Source organism: Phocoena sinus, chromosome 13 (genome assembly GCF_008692025.1).
Source record: "Phocoena sinus isolate mPhoSin1 chromosome 13, mPhoSin1.pri, whole genome shotgun sequence".
NCBI classification, from domain to species: domain Eukaryota; kingdom Metazoa; phylum Chordata; class Mammalia; order Artiodactyla; family Phocoenidae; genus Phocoena; species Phocoena sinus.
Window position 1 is genome coordinate 74,412,701 of NC_045775.1, and position 24,783 is coordinate 74,437,483.

The following is a 24,783-nucleotide window of genomic DNA, read 5'->3' on the forward strand; positions in this document are numbered from 1 at the left end:
ATCCCAGTGATAGTGTTTTAATTGGATCTTAACTGGTCTTTTCAGTTCCAGTCTTTTTCCCTAATAATCTATTCCTCAAATGTCAAGCAGCATTGTCTTTTTGAGATAAATGTGGATCCTGTCACTATTGTTTAAATATTTTAAGTGCAGAAGATTAAAAAATAGCTTTTGTTTATTCCTCTGTTTAAGGATAATGCCTAAACACTTTCAGCCTTTAAGGTCTTAGCATTTAGTCACTCATTAATTATTCAACAAAAATTTAGTGGTTATAGTGCTTAGGATGCTATATATATTTGCATGCTGGCAACACAGCAGTTAAAAAATTTGATCCATTTTTAGCCCTCAAAGAATTACAATCTAGTGAAAATTAGTTTTCTGTATGAAATTATATTTCTCACTCCATCCTCAGCTTTTAGTATGCTGATTCCCTTTTAAAATGTTCCCATCTCAATATATAATATCTCTTCAAAATAATTTTATTCAACTTGAGTGTCCACACAGCTCTTACAGTTTTCCAAAACCTTCATATTTCTGTGCTTTTCCCTCTTCCTGTGCCTAGAATATCCTCCCTCTAACTGTTCTATACCAGACATAGTCCAACGCATTTAAATCTCTGCTATATTTTCTATAACTGAATTAGAGTTAGCTATCAAGGTGTTCTTCTGGTTGACACAATACGAACTTCTTGAGGGCAAGCTTTTCAAATATAATTGATTATTGACTAATGTTTCTTATAATGAATTTCACTTCATTGTGGAAAAGTCAAGCCTATACCTAAGGCAGCTTTCAAGGTATGGCTCAATTTTATTATCTTATTTTGCTGAGAGACAATTTTTCCTAAAAGGAGATACTTAATGGCTAAAATATCTCTGGAAGTGAAAGTGTGGGTTGATACTGGCTTTATGTTTCTGTTTTGAAAATGTGAAAAAATAAATAAATATATGTGGAAAAAAAATTATACACATAGTAAAAGAAAATATAGGTTATTCTTTACATGATACCAGTGGTAGTGTGGCAATTTACATCATAGAGACATAGTAATAAAACAAGATTAGCATAAAGGACTATAATAAAATATTAGATATTTCTGTCTCTTGAAAAACTTAAGGATCAAAAGCAAGGATAAGATTCTGAAAATTATTTTCCCATCCAAATTATGAGCTATTGCTGAGGAATTGTCAGAATTCCTCTGAAATCTTCATACAGTCTTTCACTCCTCAATCCCTGTTACAGAAAAACCTAACCACCGAAAACTTCACACAAATTGTTTTCTAAATAAGCAGGTATCATAGCATGGCATCACAGAACTTTGAATGAGTTTATTTTTTACATAACATCCCTCTTGCATTCGTTTTAACATTGTGAAGACCATCTGTATTTGTTTCAATAAGCACTGAATAATGAAGGAGTGATATGAATAAATGGATGAATGTCCTTGGTCTGACACAATGGCTCCTAAACTCAGATTTCTGATCTCATGCTTACCCTCTCTGTCCAAATTATATAGGGCTCGACTTCTGTTTTTAATTTTTACTGTCTAACCTGAGAATAATTTTATTACAGGACCCTGGCATGTTCTCATTCCCTTGTAAATGTCAGATACCTGTTTTGTGTCACCATATTCTTTCTTTGGGAATGAAGCCCTAGGTAAACCTCTACCCTCAGTACCTAAGACCCTTTTGTCCAGAGATAGTGTTTTCACACCATGAGCATCCATCTTTCTGTGCTTTTGAATTTCTTGTTGTTCATCTTTAACACTGACACATCTTAAGATGGTGTCCAGTGATGGCTTTAATGACATTTGGTGTTGACAGCCTTTGGCGAACTCTAGTTGAACATTTCATATTAGGGAGGTCCACCAGTAAGTAGAGACACTGCAATCCATGATAAAATCAAAGTGGTTCCCCAATCTGGGTGGATTAAATCTTCTCAAGGTAGAAGTCTTATTACTAACAATGGAGTCCTTGGTGAGATTTAGAATGACATGGACTATTTAAAATTTCTTAACCAAATAATTGATCCTGCAACCTGAAGTAGATTTATATTAAGGGTTCAAGTGAGAAAAATTACAGAGATAGTGTTCTCTATAGTTTACTATAGAGGGAGGGCAAAGGAGATAATCTCCAAGTCGCCATTTTGCCTATAGAATTCTGAAGAGTCATCATTTTTCCAAGTGACGTTGAACTAATTTGATTAAAAATTGTCATCATAGGGGAAACAGAGACTCCACTCTTGGAGGGCACACACAAAGGAGTGTGCTCATCGCGACCCAGGAGAAGGAGCAATGACCCAATAAGAGACTGAATCAGACCTACCTGCTAATGTTGGAGAATCTCCTGCAGAGGTGGGGGGTGGCTATGTGACAATTTGAGGACAAGGATATTGGCAGCAGAAGTTCTGGGAAGTACTCCTTCTTTTTTTTTTTTTTTTTTTGTGGTACGCGGGCCTCTCACTGCTGTGGCCTCTCCCGTTGCAGCACACAGGCTCCAGATGTGTAGGCTCACTGGCCATAGCTCAGGGGCCCAGCCACTCTGCGGCATGTGGGATCTTCCCAGATAGGGTCACGAACTCATGTCCCCTGCATCGGCAGGCGGACTCTCAACCACTGCACCACCAGGGAAGCCCTGGGAAGTACTCCTTGCCATGAGCCCTCCCAGATTCTGCCATTAGTCCCACAAAAGATCCTGGGTAGGCTCCAGTGTGGGGTCGGCTCAGGTCAAACAACCAGCAGGGAGGGGACCCAGCCCCACCCATTAGCAGACAAGTGAATTAAAGTTTTACTGACCTCTGCCTACCAAAGCAACAGCCAGCTTTACTCACCAACTGTCCCTACCATCAGGAAACTTGCACAAGCCTCTTAGATAGCCTCATCCACCAGAGGGCAGACAGAAGATGTAAGAAGAACTACAATCCTGCAGCCTGTGGAACAAAACCCACATTCACAGAAAGATAGACAAGATGAAAAGGCAGAGGGCTATGTACCAGATGAAGGAACAACATAAAACACCAGAAAAACAACTAAATGAAGTGGAGATAGGCAACCTTCCAGAAAAAGAATTCAGAATAATGATAGTGAAGATGATCCAGGATCTCGGAAAAGGAATGAAGGCAAAGATTGAGAAGATGCAAGAAATGTTTAACAAAGATCTAGAAGAATTAAAGAAAAAAGAAACAGAGGTGAACAACACAATAACTGAAATGAAAAATACACTAGAAGGAATCAATAGGAGAATAACTGAGTCAGAAGAACAGATAAGTGACCTGGAAGACAGAATGGTGGAATTCACTGCCATGGAATAGAATAAAGAAAAAAGAATGAAAAGAAATTAAGACAGCCTAAGAGACCTCTGGGACAACATTAAACACAACGACATTCGAATTATAGGGGTTCCAGAAGGAGAAGAGAGAGAGAAAGGACCTGAGAAAATATTTGAAGAGATTATAGTCGAAAATTTCCCTATCATGGGAAAGGAAATAGCCACCCAACTCTAGGAAGTGCAGCGAGTCCCATACAGGATAAACCCAAGGAGAAACACACCAAGACACATAGTAATCAAATTGGCAAAAATTAAAGACAAAAAAAAAAAATTATTGAAAGCAGCAAGGGCAAAACAACAAATAACACACAAGGGAACTCCCATAAGGTTAACAGCTGATTTCTAGGCAGAAACTCTATAAGCCATAAGGGAGTGGCATGATATATTTAAAGTGATGAAAGGGAAGAACCTACAACCAAGATTACTATACCCGACAAGGATCTCATTCTGATTCGATAGAGATAACAAAAGATTTACAGACAAGCAAAAGCTAAGAGAATTCAGCACCACCAAACCAGCTCTACAATTAATACAAAAGGAACTTCTCTAAGTGGGAAACACAAGAGAAGAAAAGGACCTACAAAAACTGACCCAAAACAATTAAGAAAATGGTAATAAGAATGTACATATCCATAATCACCATAAATGTGAATGGATTCAAAGCTCCAACCAAAAGACACAGGCTCGCTGAATGGATACAAAAACAAAACCCATATGTATGCTGTCTACAAGAGACCCTCTTTGGACCTAAGGACACATTCAGACTGAAACTGAGGGGATGGAAAAAGATATACCATGCAAATGGAAATCAAAAGAAAGCTGGAGTAGCAATACTCATATCAGATAAAATAGACTTTAAAGCAAAGAATGTTACAAGAGACAAGGAAGGATACTACATAGTGATCAAGAGATCAATCCAAGAAGAGGATATAACAATTATAAATATATATGCACCCAACATAGGAGCACCTCAATGCATAAGGCAACTGCTAACAGTTCTAAAAGAGGAAATCGACAGTAACACAGTCTTAGCAGGGGACTTCAACACCTCACTTACACCAATGGACAGATCATCAAACAGAAAATTAAGGAAACACCAGCTTTAAATGACACAATAGACTAGATATATTTAATTGATATTTATAGGACATTCCATCCAAAAACCACAGATTAAACTTTCTTCTCAAGTGTGCACAGAACATTCTCCAGGATAGATCACATCTTGGGTCACAAGTCAAGCCTCAGTAAGTTTAAAAAAATTGAAATCATATAAAGCATCTTTTCTGAACACAACACTATGAGATCAGAAATCAATTACAGGGAAAAAATGTAAAAAGCACGAACACATGGAGGCTAAACAATACGCTAATAAATAACCAAGAGATCACTGAAGAAATCAAAAAGGAAATCAAAAAATACCTAGAGACAAATGACAATGAAAACAAAACCATCCAAAACCTATGGGATGCAGCAAAAGCAGTTCTAAGAAGGAAGTTTATAGCTATATAAGCCTACTTCAAGAAACAAGAAAATCTCAAATAAACAATGTAACATTACACATAAAGTAACTAGAGAAAGAAGAACAAACAAAACCCAAAGTTAGCAGAAGGAAAGAAATCATAAAGATCAGAGCAGAAAAAAATGAAATAGAAAGAAAGAAAACAAAAGCAAAGATCAATAAAACTAAAAGCAGGTTCTTAGAGAAGATAAAAAAAAAATTGATAAACCACTAGCCAGACTCATCAAGAAAAAGAGAGAGGACTCAAATCAATAAAATTAGAAATGAAAAAGGAGAAATAACAACTGACACTGCAGAAATACAAAGGATTGTAAGAGATTACTACAAGCAATTCTATGTCTATAAAATGGACAACCTGGAAGAAATGGACAAATTCTTAGAAAGGTATAACCTTCCAAGACTGAAGCAGGAAGAAATAGAAAATATGAGCTGACCAATCACAAGTAATGAAATTGAAACTGTGATTAAAAATCTTCCAACAAACAAAAGTTAAGGACCAGATGGCTTCACAGGTGAATTCTATCCAAAATTTAGAGAAGAGCTAACACCCCTCTTTCTCAAACTCTTCCAAAAAATTTCAGAGGAAGGAACACTCCCAAACTCATTCTATGAGGCCACCATCACCCTGATACCAACACCAGGCAAAGATGCTACAAAAAAAAATTTACAGAACAATATCACTGATAAATATAGATACAAAAATTCTCAACAAAATACTGGCAAACAGTACCCAAAAACACATTAAAAGGAATTTACACTATGATCAAGTGGAATTTATCCCAGGAACGCAAGGATTCTTCGATATATGCAAATTAATCCATGTGATACACCAAAATAAAAAACTGAAGAAGAAAAAACATATGATCTTCTCAATAGATGCAGAAAAAGCTTTTGACAAAATTCCACACCCGTTTTTGACAAAAACTCTCCACAAAGTGGGCATAGAGGGAACTTACCTCAACACAATAAAGGCCATATATGACAAACCCACAGCAAGCATCATTCTCAATGGAGAAAAACAGAAAGCATTTCCTCTAAGATTAGGAACAAGACAAGGATGTCCACTCTCACCACTAATATTCAACATCGTTTTGGAAGTCCTAGCCATGGCAATCAGAGATGAAAAAGAAATAAAAAAATCAAATTGGAAAAGAAGTAAAACTGTCACTGTTTGCAGATGACATGATACTATACATAGAGAATCCTAAGATGCCACCAGAAAACTACGAGAGCTAATCAATGAATTTGATCAAGTTGCAGGATACAAAATTAATGCACAGAAATCTCTTGCATTCCTATACACTAATGATGAAAAATCTGAAAGAGAAATTAAGGAAACACTCACATATACCATTGCAGCAAAAAGAATAAAATACTTAGGAATAAACCTACTTAGGGAGACAAAACACCTGTATGCAGAAAACTCTAAGAAACTGTTGAAAGAAATTAAAGATGATACCAACAGATGGAAAGATATTCCATGTTCTTGGATTGGAAAAATCAGTAATGTGAAAATGACTGTACTACCCAAAGCAATCTACAGATTCAATGCAATCCCTATCAAATTACCAATGGAAATTTTTATAAAACTAGAACAAAATATCTTAAAATTTGTATGGAGACACAAAAGACCCCAGATAGCCAAAGCAGTCTTGAGGTAAAAAAACGGAGCTTGAGGAATCAGACTCCCTGACTTCAGATTATACTACAAATCTACAGTAATCAAGACAATATGGTACTGGCACAAAAACAGAAATATAGATCAATGGGACAGGATAGAAAGTCCGGAGATAAACCCATACACCTATGGTCAACTAGTCTATGACAAAGCAGGCAAAGATATACAATGGAGAAAAGACAGTCTCTTCAATAAGTGGTGCTGGGAAAACTGGACAGCTACATGTCAAAGAATGAAATTAGAACACTCCCTAACACCATACACAAAAATAAATTCAAAATGGATTCAAGACCTAACTGTAAGACTGGACACTGCAAAACCCTCAGAGGAAAACATAGGAAGAACACACTTTGACATAAATCGCAGAAAGATCTTTTTTGATCCACCTCCTAGAGTAATGGAAATAAAAACAAGAATAAAGAAATAGGACCTAATGAAACTTAAAATCTTTTGCAAAGCAAAGGAAACTACAAACAAGACAAAAGTATAACCCTCAGAATGGGAAAAATATTTGCAAATAAATCAATGGACAAAGGATTAATCTCCAGAATATATAAACAGCTCATGCAGCTTAATACTAAAAAACCAAACAACCTAATCCAAAAATTGGCAGATCTGAATAGACATTTTTCCAAAGAGGACATACAGATGGCCAGGAAGCACATGAAAAGCTGTTCAACATCAGTAATTATTAGAGAAATGCAAATCAAAAGTATAATGAGGTATCACCTCATACCAGTTAGAATGGGCATCATCAGAAAATCTACAAACCACAAATGCCTGAGAGGATTTGGAGAAAAGGGAACCCTCTTGCACTGTTGGTGGGAATGTAAATTGATACCGCCACTATGGAGAACAGTATGGAGGTTCCTTAAAAAACTAAAAGTAGAATTACCATATGACCTAGCAATGCCACTACTGGGTGTATACCCAAAGAAAATCATAATTCAAAAAGGCACATGTACCCCAATGTTCATTGCATCACGATTTACAATAGCCAGGTCATGGAAGCAACCTAAATGCCTGACAGATGAATGGATAAAGAAGTTGTGGTACATATATGCAATGAAATATTACTCAGCCATAAAAAGGAATGAAATTGGGTCATTTGTAGAGACGTGGGTGAATCTAGAGACTGTCATACAGAGTGAAGTAAGTCAGGAAGAGAAAAACAAATGTCATATATTAACACATATAGGTGGAACCTAGAAAAATGGTACAGATGAACCTGTTTGCAGGACAGAAATAGAGATACAGATGTCGAGAACAAACAAATGGACACCAAGTGGGGAAAGCAGCAGGGGTTAGGGGTGGTGGTGGGATGAATTGGGGGACTGGGATTGACATATACACACTGATGTGTATAAAATGGATGATTAATAACACTCTCTGTATAAAAAAATAAAATAAAATAAAATTGTCATCATATAAAGACAAAATAGAAAGTTTTATATTTATCTGTTGAACCATATACTGGTAAATTCACTTGCTGACACAGGCAGATATAATGGTTAATTTTAAATGTCAACTTGGCTAGGCTATAGGTCTCAGTTGTTTGGTCAAATATTAGCTTAGATGGTGCCGTGAATGTATTCTGTAAACGTAATTAACATTTACAATCAACTGACTATAATTCAAGGAGATTGCCTTTGATAATTTGTGTGGTCTCATCCAATCAGTTGAAGACCTTAATAGTAAATACTGAAGATTCTCTGAGAAAGGTTTTCTCTATAAGACTGTAACATATAAATCCTGCCTGAGTTTCCAGCTTGCTTGTCTCATCTGTAGACTTTCCAGTCCCTACAAACATATAAGGCAATTATTTAAAAGTTCTCTCTGTGTATAACATATATAACACATATACAACACATACGTATATGTATATACACATATATAACACATATGTCTATATGTAGATAGATCGATAGATAATATCCTATACATATCTCTTATTTATGTTTGGTTCTGTTTATCTGAGTAACCCTGACTGATAGAGTAGTATAACAATTGCATTATTTCTGACTAGTTGTTGAGATAAGTACAGACTTCTCTTGTATTAAAGGCAGAATTGTACATTTTTAGAAATCCAGGTAGAGAATTGCCTTGGTATGGAGAACACTCATCTTACAGCTGTGGGTTAGTGAATTGTCTTTCTGTTCATCCCCTCATAATGCTGCCTTCATTCTACGTTGATAGAAAATGACAGTTTGGCATTGTCCTACAGTATCTCCTCAACAGAACATTTGAGGATATTCAGGGAATTTTTGTAGGCTCCATATGTAAAAATTTACGAGAAACTCACTGAACTGTTTCTTTTTACCACTTAACTTTGAGAATTCATTTTCTGCTTTTCAGCATATGAAGAAGAAATAAAACTGCTCTCATAAAATCTACAGTCTCTTTCCAGCTGTGAAAAAATGCAACTTTTTGGCTTAATTAGGAGAAAGGACTTGGTTCCTTCTGCAGATAATACCCTTAAGTATTACTGGAGTAGGAGGATGGTATAGTGCCAGAGTGTCACAAATTCTTAAATGATTCTTGTTACATCCCATTGCTGAGCATAGTCATGTTTTCTGCAATGGAGTAAGATTGGCTCAGAGAGAGCTTAGGATTCAGAAAAAATTTGGGGGAGAGAGACAAAGGTGTTGGTGCATACACAAAGCCGAATCTGGTGGGAATATGATGTCTAAATACAAAGTAAGAGTGCAGTGAAGCACTTCCTCTCAGGGTACAGGATGCTAGAAGGGTAGAAGTTATCAAAGACAAAGGGATCAAACATCATTCTTCCTTACAAAACTAAGAGTCTTCCAAGATGAAGAATTGTGTTTTATTCACCTGTAAATCCTCAGCAGTTAGCACAGTGACTGGTACATAGAAGAGACTTAGAAAATTTCCTGGGGGTGGGGGTGGAATTACTGCATGAGTACATGAATTTATATGCAAATGAATCAATGCATGAATGAATTAGTAAATGAAACAATAATTAAAAGTTCAGACCAAAAGGCTGTCAGCATAATCCAATTTTATCAATATCCCTAAAATGTAGTCTGGTGAGAATAAGTCAAACTTTTCCATGTCTGAAAAGAAATGGAAAATTCCACAACTTACTAATGCAAGGTTTTGAGCACAGAGAAACAGCAGAATCAAAATGGTAAAGTCAGCAGTAATGACTCAATTGCCAATATTAGAATGTTTGATTGGAGCCTAATAAAAATCTTATATATAAGATAGAAGTAGATGCTAGACACTGTGGAAAAGACTTAGCTTATGAATAAGTGTCAAATGGTTCAGAAGTCAGAATTCAATTTCTGACGTTCCTGCATTTCCTTTTCAATATCTCTGAACATATAATCAATAACTAGGTTCCTGATATGAGTTATCTTTATTTTGAGTGACTTTTCAAGGTTTGGAATGAAAGTAAAAAAAAAAAATGTAGTTAAGAGTGGAAGACAGATTTTGTTAAGGGCATGACTAAATAAATAGCAAATAATTGAATGTTATTTTTAAATACATATAAAGAGTTTATAGTAAAAGTTTATAAAATTGTGTGTGCACTATAATCTGAACCATCCCTCAAAAAAACAGTATATGTCAAAAAATTAGTAAATATTAAGAGTGATTTCTTCCTGGTAGTGAATCCATGATTTATTTTGTCCCTTCTAGTTTTCTGGTATTATCTAAATGGTCTATAATAAGCATTATGAATATTACAATAAAAACTATAGTCATTTATTTCCGTTTTTAGAACGGAAATTTTATGTGGGTATCTTCAGTTATTAGCAATTAATATTGATCTTGCAAGCCCCATATTTTGCTTTAAAACTTGTATAAGTTCCTCAGATATTTTTTTACAGTGTGTGTGTGATTGTGTGGGTCTGTGTGAATGTGCTCTGTTCGTTTATAAAAGAACTGATTGCACCACCGTGGTATGGCCATTGGTCTTATTAAACTTGCTGTGTCAAAAACAGGAACTAGGATCTTGGGAAACTGAGTCATAAGTAGATGTTTGATAGATAGTTGTTAAGTGAAGGAAGGAAGGAAGGAAAAATGAAGGTAATGAAGATGAAAGTTTGAAAGAAATTCATTCTGTTTTACAAGAGACTTTGACAGGCAATGCCTGAATTCTTTATTGTTATCCAGGATATCATTAGTGTACACAAATGTATTCACTCGCTAATAGATGTGTTTTATTAGAATTTTAGGGGTTACAACAAGGAGGCCAAGGCACAACAAGGAGGATGAAGTATCTGGACTAATCACTAAATCAGTATGATCTTTGGCAATTCATTTCCACTTGCTTTACCTTGAAGTTCTTGTTAAGTATAATGCTGGCAATTGACCAAAGAACCTCTAAATTCTCTCCTTCACTTTGTCCTCGAGTTCCATGAATCTATTCTACTCTGTGGCACATTTATAGCTGGCAGCTTTTTCAAATATCAGTATGGATAGCCTAAAAAGTGAGGTTCCCCTAATTTATTTAATTTGGTAAAATGCCTGAAAGGAATAAATTTATATTTAACAAATTAGCTTTTCAGAAAAGAAAAACTGAGTTTTTGACATAAATTCTGGAAATTATTATCACCATCTGTTATGATGTACTGTTTACTGTACTATTATAGTGGTTTTGGAAGAGGGAGAGAATTAAAATTTTATGTTCCAGTGACTATGGCAGGTTCTTTGTATATATTAGTGCATTTAATTATCTGATATTAAACATGATTATATATATATATATATACACACACACACATACATATGTAAATTTTACTGTCTTAAAGGAAGAAATTGAGTCTCCAAAAGAGTGACTACTTGAGAGAACTATGTTTGAAATGCAGAACTTTCTGATTCCTAGACATAAGTCACCCCCTAGACTTTAACCTCCTTGAAGATATACACTACCTCTTACCGTTATAATCCTTACCTTTTCCCTTACTCTCAACATCAAACTAAAAACCTTATACTTCAAAAGTATTCAGTAATTACTGAATAAATAAAACTAAACAAAATGGGATAGAATAAGATAGGATAGGGTAAAATGTGTTGAGCTCGAGAGGAGTGGAATGAATTAAAATGAAGTAGAATGGAATCGGTTACATTGAAGTGTGAGAAAACATCTTATTCCTTCCTTCTCTCCTTTGCAATCTAAAATGGATCTCTGCCCAAGTAAGTGCTAAAGTACACAACGACCATTACACACTGACTCACTGCAGCAGTCAGAGTTGGCAACATTAAAATAAGGCAATATTATTTATTATTTTTACTATTGTTAATTTCTTCATCTGTTAGTATTAGATGTTACATATTGCTGCTTCCTCATTGGACAGTGGACCTCTGGCCTACAAATGCCAGTGATGATACGTGTTGAACCCTGTAAGTGATGTTCAGGGTCTCCATATTTGAAATCAGAAGTCATTGCATCTTCTCCATGTGGCAGTTGCTCTGGAGCCACCAAAAAGGAAGCATTGGAATGTAATTTAAGATTGAGGAAATAGATGATGACTTCCTGGACTGGAATTTCAGCCACATACCTTACTAATTTTGTATCCTTTGGCATTTGCTGGATCTCTTTTGTCTTTGTTTTATTTTCTTCAAAATAGTGATGATTTTACAACCACTGTGAAAAAGAGTATGGAGATTCCTCAAATAATTAAAAATAGAATACCATATGATCCAGCAATTCTGCTTCTGAATATTTATTCAAAGAAAACCAAAAACTCTAACTCAAAAAAGATATATACACCCCAAAATTCATTGCAGCATTATTTGTAATAACCAAGTTATGCAAGAAGACTAAATGTATATGGATAGAAGAATAGATATAGTAAATGCTGTATATATGTATACAATGGAGTATCACTGAGCCATAAAAAAGAATGAAGTCTTGTCATTTGTGACAACTTAAATGGGCCTAGAGGGTATTATGCTAAGTGAAATAAGTCAGACAGAGAAAGACAAATACCAAATTATCTCAGTAATACATGGAATGTAAAAAAGAAAACAAACAAACATAACAAAACAGAAACAGACTCGTAGATCCAGAGAACAAACTGGTGGTTGCTGGGGACAGGGATGGGTGAAATAGGTGAAGGGGATAAAGAGGTACAAACTTCCAGTTATAAAATAGTCGCAGGGATGTAATAAACAGCACAGAAAATATAGTCAATAATATTGCAATAACTTTGTACAGTGACAGATGGTAACTAGAGTTATTGTGGTGATAATTTTGTAATGTATAAGAATATCGAATCGCTGTGTTGTACACTTGAAACTAATATAATATTATAAGTCAATTACACTTCAATTTTATACACACATGCATACACATACACACATCTGATGCCAAATACAAAAACAATAGGGATGATAGAAGCACCACAGTGTAAGGTTGTTCTGAAAATCAACTGCTTTATCACATGTAAGGTGTTTAGGAGATTGTCTAACATAATTAGAATAATATATATTAATGTTTATTATTAACCTGAGTGCTCTCTGACATTACCATTCTTCCTTTTATCCAATTCCACATTTGAAGGAAGATTCACTCAAAAAATATTTATTATGCATTTCATATGTGCCAGAATTGTTGTTGTTGTTGTTGTTTTGAGTGATGCAGAGCTGAACAAACAGACACGTGCCTCCTGCTATGGGGTTCACATTTTTGGTGTGTGTGTGTTGTGTGTGTGTGTATGTTAGGTCTATATTTTGTGATTGCAACAGCAGCCAGCATAAACAAAGAAATCAATAAGCAAAATGATTTCACATGTGTTCCATGAAAGTAGGTTGAATCAGGGAGAGAGTTTGTGGATTACAATTCTAGTAAGGTAGGGAGAAGAAAGCCCTCCTTGTAGAGGTAATGGCTGAGCTGAGACTCAGTGGATGGATGAAGAGATATGTCATTCAAAGTGTGGGCAAGAGGCAATTACAGTAGGGAGAATAGCAAATTAAGGTGGGAAATACCTTCAAATATTCAAAAGACAGAAGAGCAATGAATTTTTTTGAAGCAAAGCAAGCTAGGTGCATGTCACTGGCAGGGAGGGATGGTGGGGGCCATGTAGTTGGAGACAACATTGGAGAATGAGGCAAGGGCCAAAGCAGCTAAGGTCTTGAAAGGAGTTGATTTCATTCTAAGGTAGAGGGAAAAGCATTTAGTTTTTATGATACAATATGAAAGGATAACTATGAATGTTGTGTGGAAGATAGATTACAGGAATGCTGGAGTTGAAAGGCTAAAAGAGTATGAAGGTTAATACAACAATTCCAGTGATGGATCACTGAACCTTGATCACTTTGTGATGAAAGAAAGCAGAGGTGACATGCTAGACGGTGCATGTGGGTCAAGAATGATGAGCCAAGGTATTGTTTATGTTTTAAAAAATAGGAGATTACTAGAGAAATTTAGTATACTGATAGAAATAATCAAGCAGAGAAAAAATGATGATGCAGAAGAGAGAAGGTTTAATTAAAGGAGTTAATCCTTTTGATGAATGTCCCTTATGACCACAACACAGCCACCACTTCCATAGAACTGAAAGTGTGGTTAGTTAAATCTTTATCAAAGCATGACACAACGTCAGAATAAAAATGAGAGGCACCCATTGAGGAGGAGCTGAATGTGAGGCTCAAGGGGGACAGGACAGAGAGTGAAATGAAATTGTGTCAAAAGGATGGCAAAAACTTCAACTCCTCTGCACAGTCTCTCTTGGAATCATGGCCACAGAATCAGTGCACTTTAATGAAGTCATGCTAAAAAAATGATTTTGTTTTAAATTATTCCAGGAAGAAAACTTCAGCACATTTGCTTGTTAGGCAAGAAGTTTCTGACTGCCCTATTAAAGCTTCCCTCTGTCCAGCAGACCCCAATGCCTCTGCCTCCTTCACTCTCTTATGGAAAGAAACTGGGACATCCTTCTCTGTAATGTGCATTTAGTAGGAGTTCCCTAAATCAACCCTGCTTGACCAACTGAGAATTAACACTTGAAGATCTAGTTAAGGAGAAGGAGGCTCCCAAATTCTCATTGTTTACTAATTATAAGATGATGTTCAAATCAGACCTGAATCAAATCTACTTTCTGTTGGAGACACAGCGAATTGAAATATGGTAGATGTACCACTAAGAGGAATAGGTTCTGCTGACCCTGCTGATTTGAATACTGCTTAGGTGAAAGATACAAGACCATGCAGACTTGGCTAAAAGCATCTTCCATTTGATCTGTGGTCATGCAGTTCCAATATGAGTTTTCAAGAAGCACAAATGGAACACTATAGCGTAAGGTATTCTGCTCATGTCACATATCCATAAAATATTATTTTAAGTGTGTGACATCCTAGAGTGAAGCAAAAAAAAGTTGCCTACAATGGCTTTGGAACCCTCATATATCACTTTAGCTGTTCTCATATTCACATTATTTTATTTCCTGATGTGTGAGGCACATCACGGAAGACCAATCACCACTACTAGTGATTTGCCCTCCAGTGTCCTCCAACCATAAACTATTTTCTGTAACTAATTCAATAAAACTGTCTTTGGCTCCCTGTGAACGATTGCATTGTAAAATGAATTATTCTTAAACATTTGCCGAACTAGCAGTTCCTATGGGCATCCATGACTGCATTATGGAAATAATTCAGAACAGAGAAATGACTGGAAGTGAGTAGACTCATTGGCTAAAATGCAAATGTTTCCTCTCTTTCACCTTGTCCTGTGCTTTCCTTATTGCACCAAAGAGGAAGGGGAAATGGTTTGAAGTTATCATTTGACAGCAATCAAAAATTAATGCCACTGTGGTAGACATGGTTTGGTTTCCCAATAGCCTCCAGCCTCTTGTTCTCTGGTGGTCTCCCACAAGAATCTTCAAAAGCCATGTAGCTTTTGTGGCAGCCACAGAGGTCATGTAAGACAGTTATGGTCGATAAGACATAACAAGATACTTGCTGGGGTTTTTCTGGGAAAGGTTTTATCTTCCTGATAAGAGAGAGAAGCTCTTATTCAGGTTTTCTGTTACGTTCTAAATGATTCAATCATTTATTTTATTAGGACAACTTGTGGTTCACTCAGGATTATGTGACACCTGGGCATCAACTAAATCGGTTTATCTAATACAAAAAGTATTTTGGAGTCAGAAAGGCCTGCAATTAAACCTCAGCTATGCCATGAACATTCTCTTCTATTTTGAACATATTTCTTAAGCACTGTATATATCAATTTTCTTATGTGTAAAATATAATTTTCACCTATGGAGATTCATATTGGTTTTATTTTTTAATGTATTAATAAGTTGCATAATTAGATTTTCCAAATTTGAGCCTACTTCATATTTATAAAAGAATCCGTACTTGGTTGGAGTGTATGCTCATATAATCAGCTTCCTAATATTTAATAACAATATTTTCATCTACATTTCTACATGATGTGGTGTTACCTTTGTTCAATTATTATGTTTTTAATTAGGCCAAAGATCAGGGAATTTGAAGTTTTTCATGGTTTCCTATGCTCTGAGAAAACTTAAAGAACCTAGAAATTCTCATTTTCTTGAAAATATGAAAATGAGCAGTAAAACCATGTGGGCCTCATACATTTTTACCACTTCTTAAAACTTCCCCTGTAAACATTACCAATATGACACAATCAATAATCAATTATCTTTTCTTGTCTTATTCAAATTCTTAGTATTATCTGATACCTTTTTGCCACTTCCTCCTTGAAAAATTTATCTTCACTTAAAGATTAATACATTCGTATTTCTTATTCTTTTAGGGGGTCATTTGTCTCTCTTTTTCAGTCCCTTTTGATGGTTTCTCCTTATCTGCTTAACTATTAAAGTGGGTATACACAGAGTTTAGTCTTAATACATACATATATACACACTCTCCAGGTCATATAATTTAGTCATATGACTTTAAATACTATTTATATGTTGACAACTCACAAAATTTATCTTTAGTTGTAACACTGTCCTTAACATCAGATTTGTACATCTGACTACCTATTTAACATTGTCACCTGGATATCTAAGAAATATCTCAAACTTTATATGTCAAAATACACCCTTGATTTCCTCCTCCTAAGCACTCTTCCCATAGTTTTTCCTATTTCCATAACAATTTCATTCTTCTAATCATCCAAGTCCCAAAACCTGGCGTCATTCTTAACTTTCCTTATTCTTTCAAAATTATCAGCAAATCTTATCACTGTTACCTATCACCAGTGTAAGTTTTATTTTATTGTTACTGCTTGCCCTGCGTAATGTACAATTCTTAGATTTTTTTGAGAGTGATTACATTTTTAGACATTTCTTTGCCTATTAAGAAAAAAAATGTTCATACATTCCTTAAATAAAACTAGGTAACTTGCTGTTCAATCAATCTTGATTTGTGTTAAGCACACCAGTCTCTATAGCTAGGATAATCATAGAAGGCCTGAGTTGTGACCTGAATAGTGATAGAACCCAGGTTGCTTAAGTCTGGGGAAAAAATATTCTAGGCAAAAGGATAAATGTAATGTTTCTCAGTTGAGAATGAATTAGAAATGTTGTGTAAACTGAAGTGGGCCATCTTCATGAGAATGTAAAAAATGAATGCAGAGTGGAGAGAAATGATGGCTGAAATTTACAATCTCACAGGTCATAAAATGGAGAGTGAAAAATATTTTCACTGGATACAGAATTCTAGGTTGATGTTGTTGATGGTTTCTGTCTAGAGTTTAAAGATTTACGGCTTGTATTGCTTTCAGCAAGACATCTAAAATTATTCTTATCCTCGTTCTTCAGTATGGAAGTATGTGTGTGTTTCTTCCTTCTCTCTGCTTTAATAATATCTTTATCACTAATTTTAAGCATTATCTTTGAAATATACCTTAGTATCATTTCTTCATGTCTTCTGCTTTGAGTTCATTGAGTTTCTTGGATCTGTAGGTTTATAGTTTACATCAAATTTGGAAGATTCTTGGCCATTATTTTTTCAAATGCTTTTTCTTTCCTACTTTTTCTCTCTTTTGTGGAAATTAATTAATTACGTATGCACCTGATTTTGAAATAACTGATGTTACATTAATTTTTTGTTTCTTTAGTCTTTCTTCTCTATTTCATTTTGGAAAGTTTCTATTGCTATGTATTCAAGTTCATTAATCTTTTTTTCCACAGTGTATAATCTATCATTAATCCCCTAGGGTGTATTTTTCATCTCAAACATTGGAATTTACATCTCTAGAAGTCTGATGTAATCCTTTTTTATGTTTTCCATATTTCTCATCATGCACATGCTTACTGTAATTTCTTGAACTATATTCATGTTAGATGTTTTATTATTTTTATTTACCTATTTTATCATCTAAGTCATTTTGGGTCTTAAATTCTATTGATTAACTTTACTCTTTATTATGTTTCACATTTTTCTACTTCTTTGTATGCTTGGTAATTTTTTATGTTACCTGCATTAGTTTTCTGGAGTAGCCAAAAGAAAGTTCCTCAAACTGGGTTGCTTAAAACAATAGAAATATATTCTGTATAGTTCTGGAGACTAGAAGTTTAAAGTCAAGGTGTTATCAGGGTCATGCTTCCTCTGAAACTCTAAGGGGATACCCTTCCTTATCTCTTCCAGCATCTAGTGGTCCCAGGTATTTTGCCTTGTGGTAAAATAACTCCCATCTCTGCCTCTGTCTTCACATGGCCATCTTCCTTCCATATGACTCCATATGCCAAATTTCCCTCACCTTATAAGGATGTCAGTCATTGCATTTGGGTCCACCTTAATGATCACATTTTAACTTGATTATTATCTACAAAGACTATTTCTAAGTAAGGTCACATTCATAGGTTTTGGGGTTAGAACTTCAATGTATCTTTTTGGGAGACACAATTCAGTGCATAACGATGCCAGAACTTTACATTGTTGGGTGCTGGATTTTTTTGGATTTATTTAAATATTTTTGAGTTTTATTCTAAGATGTTATAAGATTACTTGGGATCAGTTTGGTCTTGATAAACCCTGCTTTTAAATTTGGTTAGTTGGGGCCAGAGCAACCTCTAGTCTAGGGCTAATTTGGCCCCACTACTGAAGCAATAGCTTTCTGAATGCTCTTTTTGATGGGAATTTTGAAGCTTTTCATTCTGACCATAAACATGAATCAGCCTCATGGGAGCTCCAGGATTTATTCCATCCGATTGTTTCTTGTGGTTCTTTCCCCAGCTCTGTAATTTCTTTGCACATGTGTGCTGATAAGAACTCAGACAAAGGTAGGGCTTTTTTTCTAGAGCTCTGGAGCTCTCTGGGCAGCTCTTTCCTCCTCAGTACTCTGTCTTTAGATTTCTGGATGCTTTGGGCCTCCTGAACTCTGAGCTCTATTGCTCCACCTGAAGGAGACTACAGAGTCCAGTTTGATTCTCCCTCCTGTGCTTTGACCCAGCAATTCCCTCTAGGCATTAAGCTGGGACATTTGCAAGGCTCAGATTTTTTCCCCCTGCTTTTATAAATGACTGTTCTGCTATTGTTTTCCTAATGTCTGAAAAACATTGTTTCATTTATTTTATCTACTGTTTTAGTTGTCTATGGTGGCAAGGTAAATCTGTCCTTATTACTAACTCTTAGCTGGAAACAGAAGTCATCAAGTGGAGTTTGGATTATTTTTAAATTAAATAGTTACCTCTAATATGATTTTAAGCTAGGGTATGATAGTATCAGATTTATTTTTTAATATCATTCTCAGAGGAAGGGAATGCACTGAAGAAGGGAAAGAGAGGAAGAAGACCAGCTAGAAGTGCATTGCTATGGCCCAGGCTGGATGTGGCGATTGCTTGGACCTGGTTTGCTGCAGTGAGACAGTGAAAGGGATGGTTTGGGGATATAATTGGAGATGGATCACACAGATCCTGCTGAATGGTTGGATGTGAGATAAAAGAAAATAAAAGTAATCAAATGTAATTCATAAATTTTTGCTAAGAAACTGGTGAATGATGATACCATTTACTGAACTGTAGTAGGAAAAGTGGCAGAAAAAAGTGGTAAGTCTAAAACTGCGAAATGAGTTGGTATTTTGTTATTTACAATATTTTCTCCCAATTGGGAAATTGAACCTATACATTTTAGTTTGATCAATTTTGTATTTACTCTCACTGCTATTACTTATTTTTTTCTATTCGCTATTTTTGCTTGTCAATTTTTTCTCCTTTATTGCTTTTTGTTACTTTTTTCCCCATCTAATATTTTTGAAATTTTCTTTTATTTATACTCCATTAGAGTTTAATCCTTTAAACTTGTATTCTCCCATCACCATGAAAAATTAATCAATATCTACAGCTAGTGGAGAGGTTTCTATAACACAAATCTGACCATGTTGGGCTTTACATAGTATTCTTCAGTAGTCTCTAGGGCCTCAGGATAAAATCCATTCCTACAATTTATCATATGTGAGAGTTTTGCTTCTTACAAATTTTATTCACTTTGCCTTCTGCAAGAACAGAAACTTCTTGTTACTTTTATAAAGTCCCAAAACTAGGGTGGTGTATTTTCTTTATTCTTTTGACACCTTCATGCAACAGCAAAAGTTTCACACTCAGTTAATTCTTTTTCCCATAGCCAGTGAGAGGAGAAAACAGCATGACTCAGTTGATAGCAAATCAAGAACTTTGGAATTCCATGGTAACTTTTACTGAATATGAAATAATGAGAGCATTTTAAAAAAAAATCATATGAACATCAACAGTTAGAAAATGGGTTCGTGTACAAAATATAGTTTAGATGTTAAATGACTCGAGTGGATGTCTCTGTGATCACTTTCTCTGGTTTGCTTCTCCATGGGCCACTGTCATTCTCTCTAGGAACTGTTTTTACCACCAGATGGAGTTTCCCCATGTAGAGCAATCCCAGAAATGGGGTACAAAGGAAAGTGACCTGGTTATAATATGGATTACAATATTTTTGTTGTTTTACCTTTGGTCACTTAACTTTAAAATGAATAAGTTTGACCAAGTTATTACTAAGATCTTCTCCATCTCTATTATTCTAAAGATTTTATGATTATATAAATGAACAGCATGTTATACTTATTCTCTGACACAACACTGTTTGAAGTGTGGTATTTAAGAAAAACTCAGGTCCTTGAGAAATATCAGAAGGAAATGTGACTATATGTGGATGTGAAAAATAGGAACTCTTAAAACTACTAGAGAAGAAATGGCTTAAGGCACTTACAGAAAGTAGAGTTGAGGGCCCTAGGCCTAAAGAATTGGGGAAAGTGATATATGTAATAATAAAATGATGAGGCAATGTCTTAGAAGTTTGACATTTTTTCTAATGTGTTCTGTGCTCTTAAATCCACAACTCTTTTCCTGATCAGATAATATGATGGGACCACTGAAAACCTTCAAAGACATAAATATAACTCAAAGACATTGTAGTTGTTATTGTTCTTTCTTGTTCAAAAATGTGGCTATTTTACTTAGCATGCAACTTCCCAGGCTAGCTGCCTGGAAGTAATGATGTCTGCAATTAAGAAACAAAACAGTGAACTTTATTATAGCTAACCTTGCCTGAAATAATGAGCTCTTGATTACTGTAGACCTTTACCACCTGTCATCTGGACCAGCCTTCTGTGGCAGTCACTACTAGTGTCCTACACAATAGCCATTCACTCTGAATAGTTTAATATTAAGAATAATATTAAAGCATTATGATTTTGCTGTGGATGCATGATACCCAGATAAAAATCCTTGTTTGCCTGCCTCCCTTAGGACATGGGTAGTCATGTACATATTTGTAGATAATGAAATGGAGGGATAAGTCCCTGTGGAGAAGAATATTTTCCTAAATCACATGTCAGTCTTGTGTTAACTCTTCACACTTACTTGTTCTTACAGCCTAGAATGTGCATCTTCATCCAATTTTGTACAGAAACAGATACCATTTTTTATCCACGAAGTTCAAAGTCAAGTGTTAAAAATGGTGGAGAAAAAGATGATTGGAGCCTGCATCCTTTTTAGAGACATCCCTTTCACCTAGGAATCTCTATGACTATGAGTTCCTGGAGATCATCAACTGTGTGTAGCTCACAGATGAATAATTAATACCTACCACAGTCCTTGAAATATAAACTGTCAACAAACACTTTTTCAGGAATAGGTTAATTAGAGCTTCCCTTACTTGTATTGGTTAGGATTGCCTTAAACTGCACATAAGAGAACTCTCAATTAACAGCTTCTTTTTTTTCTCTCTCTCTCTGTAACAGTAAATCTGGAGGTGCTGTAGCTGCTCTGTTCCCCACTGGGATGTTTCTCACATGTGTGCACATGGTTTCTCAAAGAACCCAGGAAACAGAAAGCTTTAGCTCTTTTCAATCTTATCCATCAGTGTAAAGATAGTAGGACCAAGATATTTAAATACTCTTAGTTTTCCCATCATGGATACAAGATGACTGCTGAATCTCAGCCCTCATAGCAGTATTCTGAAGATAAAGATTGAGATTTAGAGAAAGGAAGAACCATAGCAGACTTCTGTATACATCTCATTGATGATAATTTTGTCATAAGATAACCCCTAGTGGCAAAGGGGTATGAAAGGAAAACCCTTAGCTTTCCAGACTCCACAATATCTAAAATAGCTGTCATTTTTGTTTTGAAAATTTAATTTTTAGGTTTTTCTGTTTTTGTTTGTTTGTTTGTTTTTCCTACCAGTTTTAGTTCTTATAAATCTAGAGGAAGGAAGTTGGCTGAAAAATATACTCAGCTAGAAACACAGACCATTATGTTTTTTTCTAGAAAAGGATGGATGCCTTAAATGATGTTGTCAAAAACCTAAGCTGGGAACCACAGAATATCACAATCAAAGAGTGGGTTTTACAGGAACTGGAATTATGCATCTTGGTGGATTTCTGTATGGCTATGGACTAGTAACTGGTATTTACATTGCATTCCTTACTTTTTGAACCAACATGTCTATTTTGGTTACCTATCTCTGTTTCAACATTATATGCCAGTGTGTGAGTGGCAGATAACTGTTTAGTTTACAAGTCTTCAAGTCAAAAATAACCATACTTGAGAAGTTGTATACCCAAGGAACTCTACCTGAATAGCCTTATTTATCTCTACCAGGAGCTGATTCAGACGATGTTGTAATTAGCTCTTTGCAGTGGACAAGTGAGTTTGGCATAGAGAAAAAAAAAAAAAAATCACTGTTGATGGAGGGTGGAGTATGGCAGGCTGTATTTCGCAAAAAGGGTCACAACAATACTTATCCCTTAAACATTTTTGTAATATGACTAGCTAATCCATCCTCAAAAAGAGTCTATGTTCTATCTCCTTGAAACTGGCAGGCTTTGAGATTGTTTGAACCAATAGAACACAGCAGGTATTATACTGTGTTAACTGAGGTATAACTCCATTATGGGTTGAGTTATATCCCCCCAAAATGATATGCCGAAGCCCTAATCCCCAGTACCTCAGAGTATGACATTATTTGAGTATAGAGTCTTTTGTAGATGCAATCAAGTTAAAATTAAGTAAAATATAAAATATAACATTGGATTGGGTCTTGATTGTAGCAAAGATGCAAGGTTAATATACAAAAATCAATTATTTTCCTATATACCAATAATGAACAAATAGAATTTGAAATTAAAAGCATAATACATTTATATTACTACCCACAAAAATTAAATACTTAGGTATACATCTAGCAAAATATGTACAAGATTTATATGAGGAAAACTACAAAATGGTAATGAATTAATCAAAAAAAAAACAAAATAAACAGAGAAATATTTCATGTTCATGAATAGGAAGACTCAGTGTTGTCAAGGTGTTATTTCTTTCCAACTTGATCTATATATTCAATGCAACACCAATCAAAATCCCAGCAAGTTATCTTATGAATTTCAATAACTAAATTTAAACCTGATATAGAGAGCCAAAAGATACAGAAGAACCAACTAAATATTGAAGGAGAAGAACAAAGCTGGAGGACTGAGGTTACCTAAATTCAAAACTTACTATAAAGTTACAATAGTACAGATAGTGTGGTATTGGTGAAAGTATAGATCAACGGGACAGAAGAGAGTTGAATATATATAGTCAACTGATCTCTGACAAAGGAGCAAAGGGAATGTAATGGAACAAAGATAGACTTTTCAATAAATGGTGCTGGAGCAACTGTACATCTACAAGCAAAAAAATAATTAACCTAGATACAGGACTTACCCCCTTCCCTAAAATTGAATTAAATGCATCATAGACCTGAATGTAAAATGCAAAACCATAAAATTCCTAGAAGATAACACAGGAGAAAATGTAGGTAAACTTCAGTATGATGATGCCTTTTCACATACAACACCAAAGACATGATTCATGAAAGAAATCATTGATAAATTGGACTTAATTAAAATTTAAAATTTCTGCTTTGCTAAAGATAATATCAAGAGAATTAGAAAATAAGTCACACACTGGAAGAAAATATTTTCAAAGACACATCTGATAAAGGACTGTTATCCAAAATGCACAAAAACTCTTAAAACTCAACAATAAGAAAAACAACCAATTTTAAAATGGGCCAAACCTTAATAGATACCTCACCAAAGATATACAGGTGGCAAATAAGCATATGAAAAAATGCTCCACATCATATGTCGTTATGGAAATGCCAATTAAAGCAACAATGAGATGGCACTCCATTACCCATTAGAATTGTCAAAATATGGAACGTTGACAACACCAAATGCTGGTGAAGGTGTGGAGCAACGGGAACTCTTATACGTTGCTTATGGGACTACAAAATGGTACAGCCACTTTGGATGTCAATTTGGAGGTTTCATACAAAACTAAACATACTCTTACCATATGATCCAGCAACCTCTCTCTTCGGTTTTACCCAAAGAAGTTGAAACTTATGCACAAAAGCCTGCACACAGATGTTTATAGTAGCTCTATTCATAATCACCCAAACTTGGAAGCAACCAAAATATCCTTCAGTAGATGAATGTGTGATATATCCTGACAATGGAATATTATTCAGCTTTAAAAGCCATGAGCTATCAACCCATGAAAAGACATGGAGGAAACTTAAATGCATATATTACTAAGTGAAAGAAGCCAATCTGAAAATGGCTACATACTGTGTGATTCCAACTTTATAATATTCCAGAAAAGACAAAACTATAGAGATAATAAGAATATCAGTGATTTCCACGGGTTTGAGGTTTTTTAAATGACTTTTTCCCCAGATGTCAAAATTTTTACACATTGCCTTTTGGCCAGCCGCTGTGGAAATAATGAGCATGGCACTGTCTG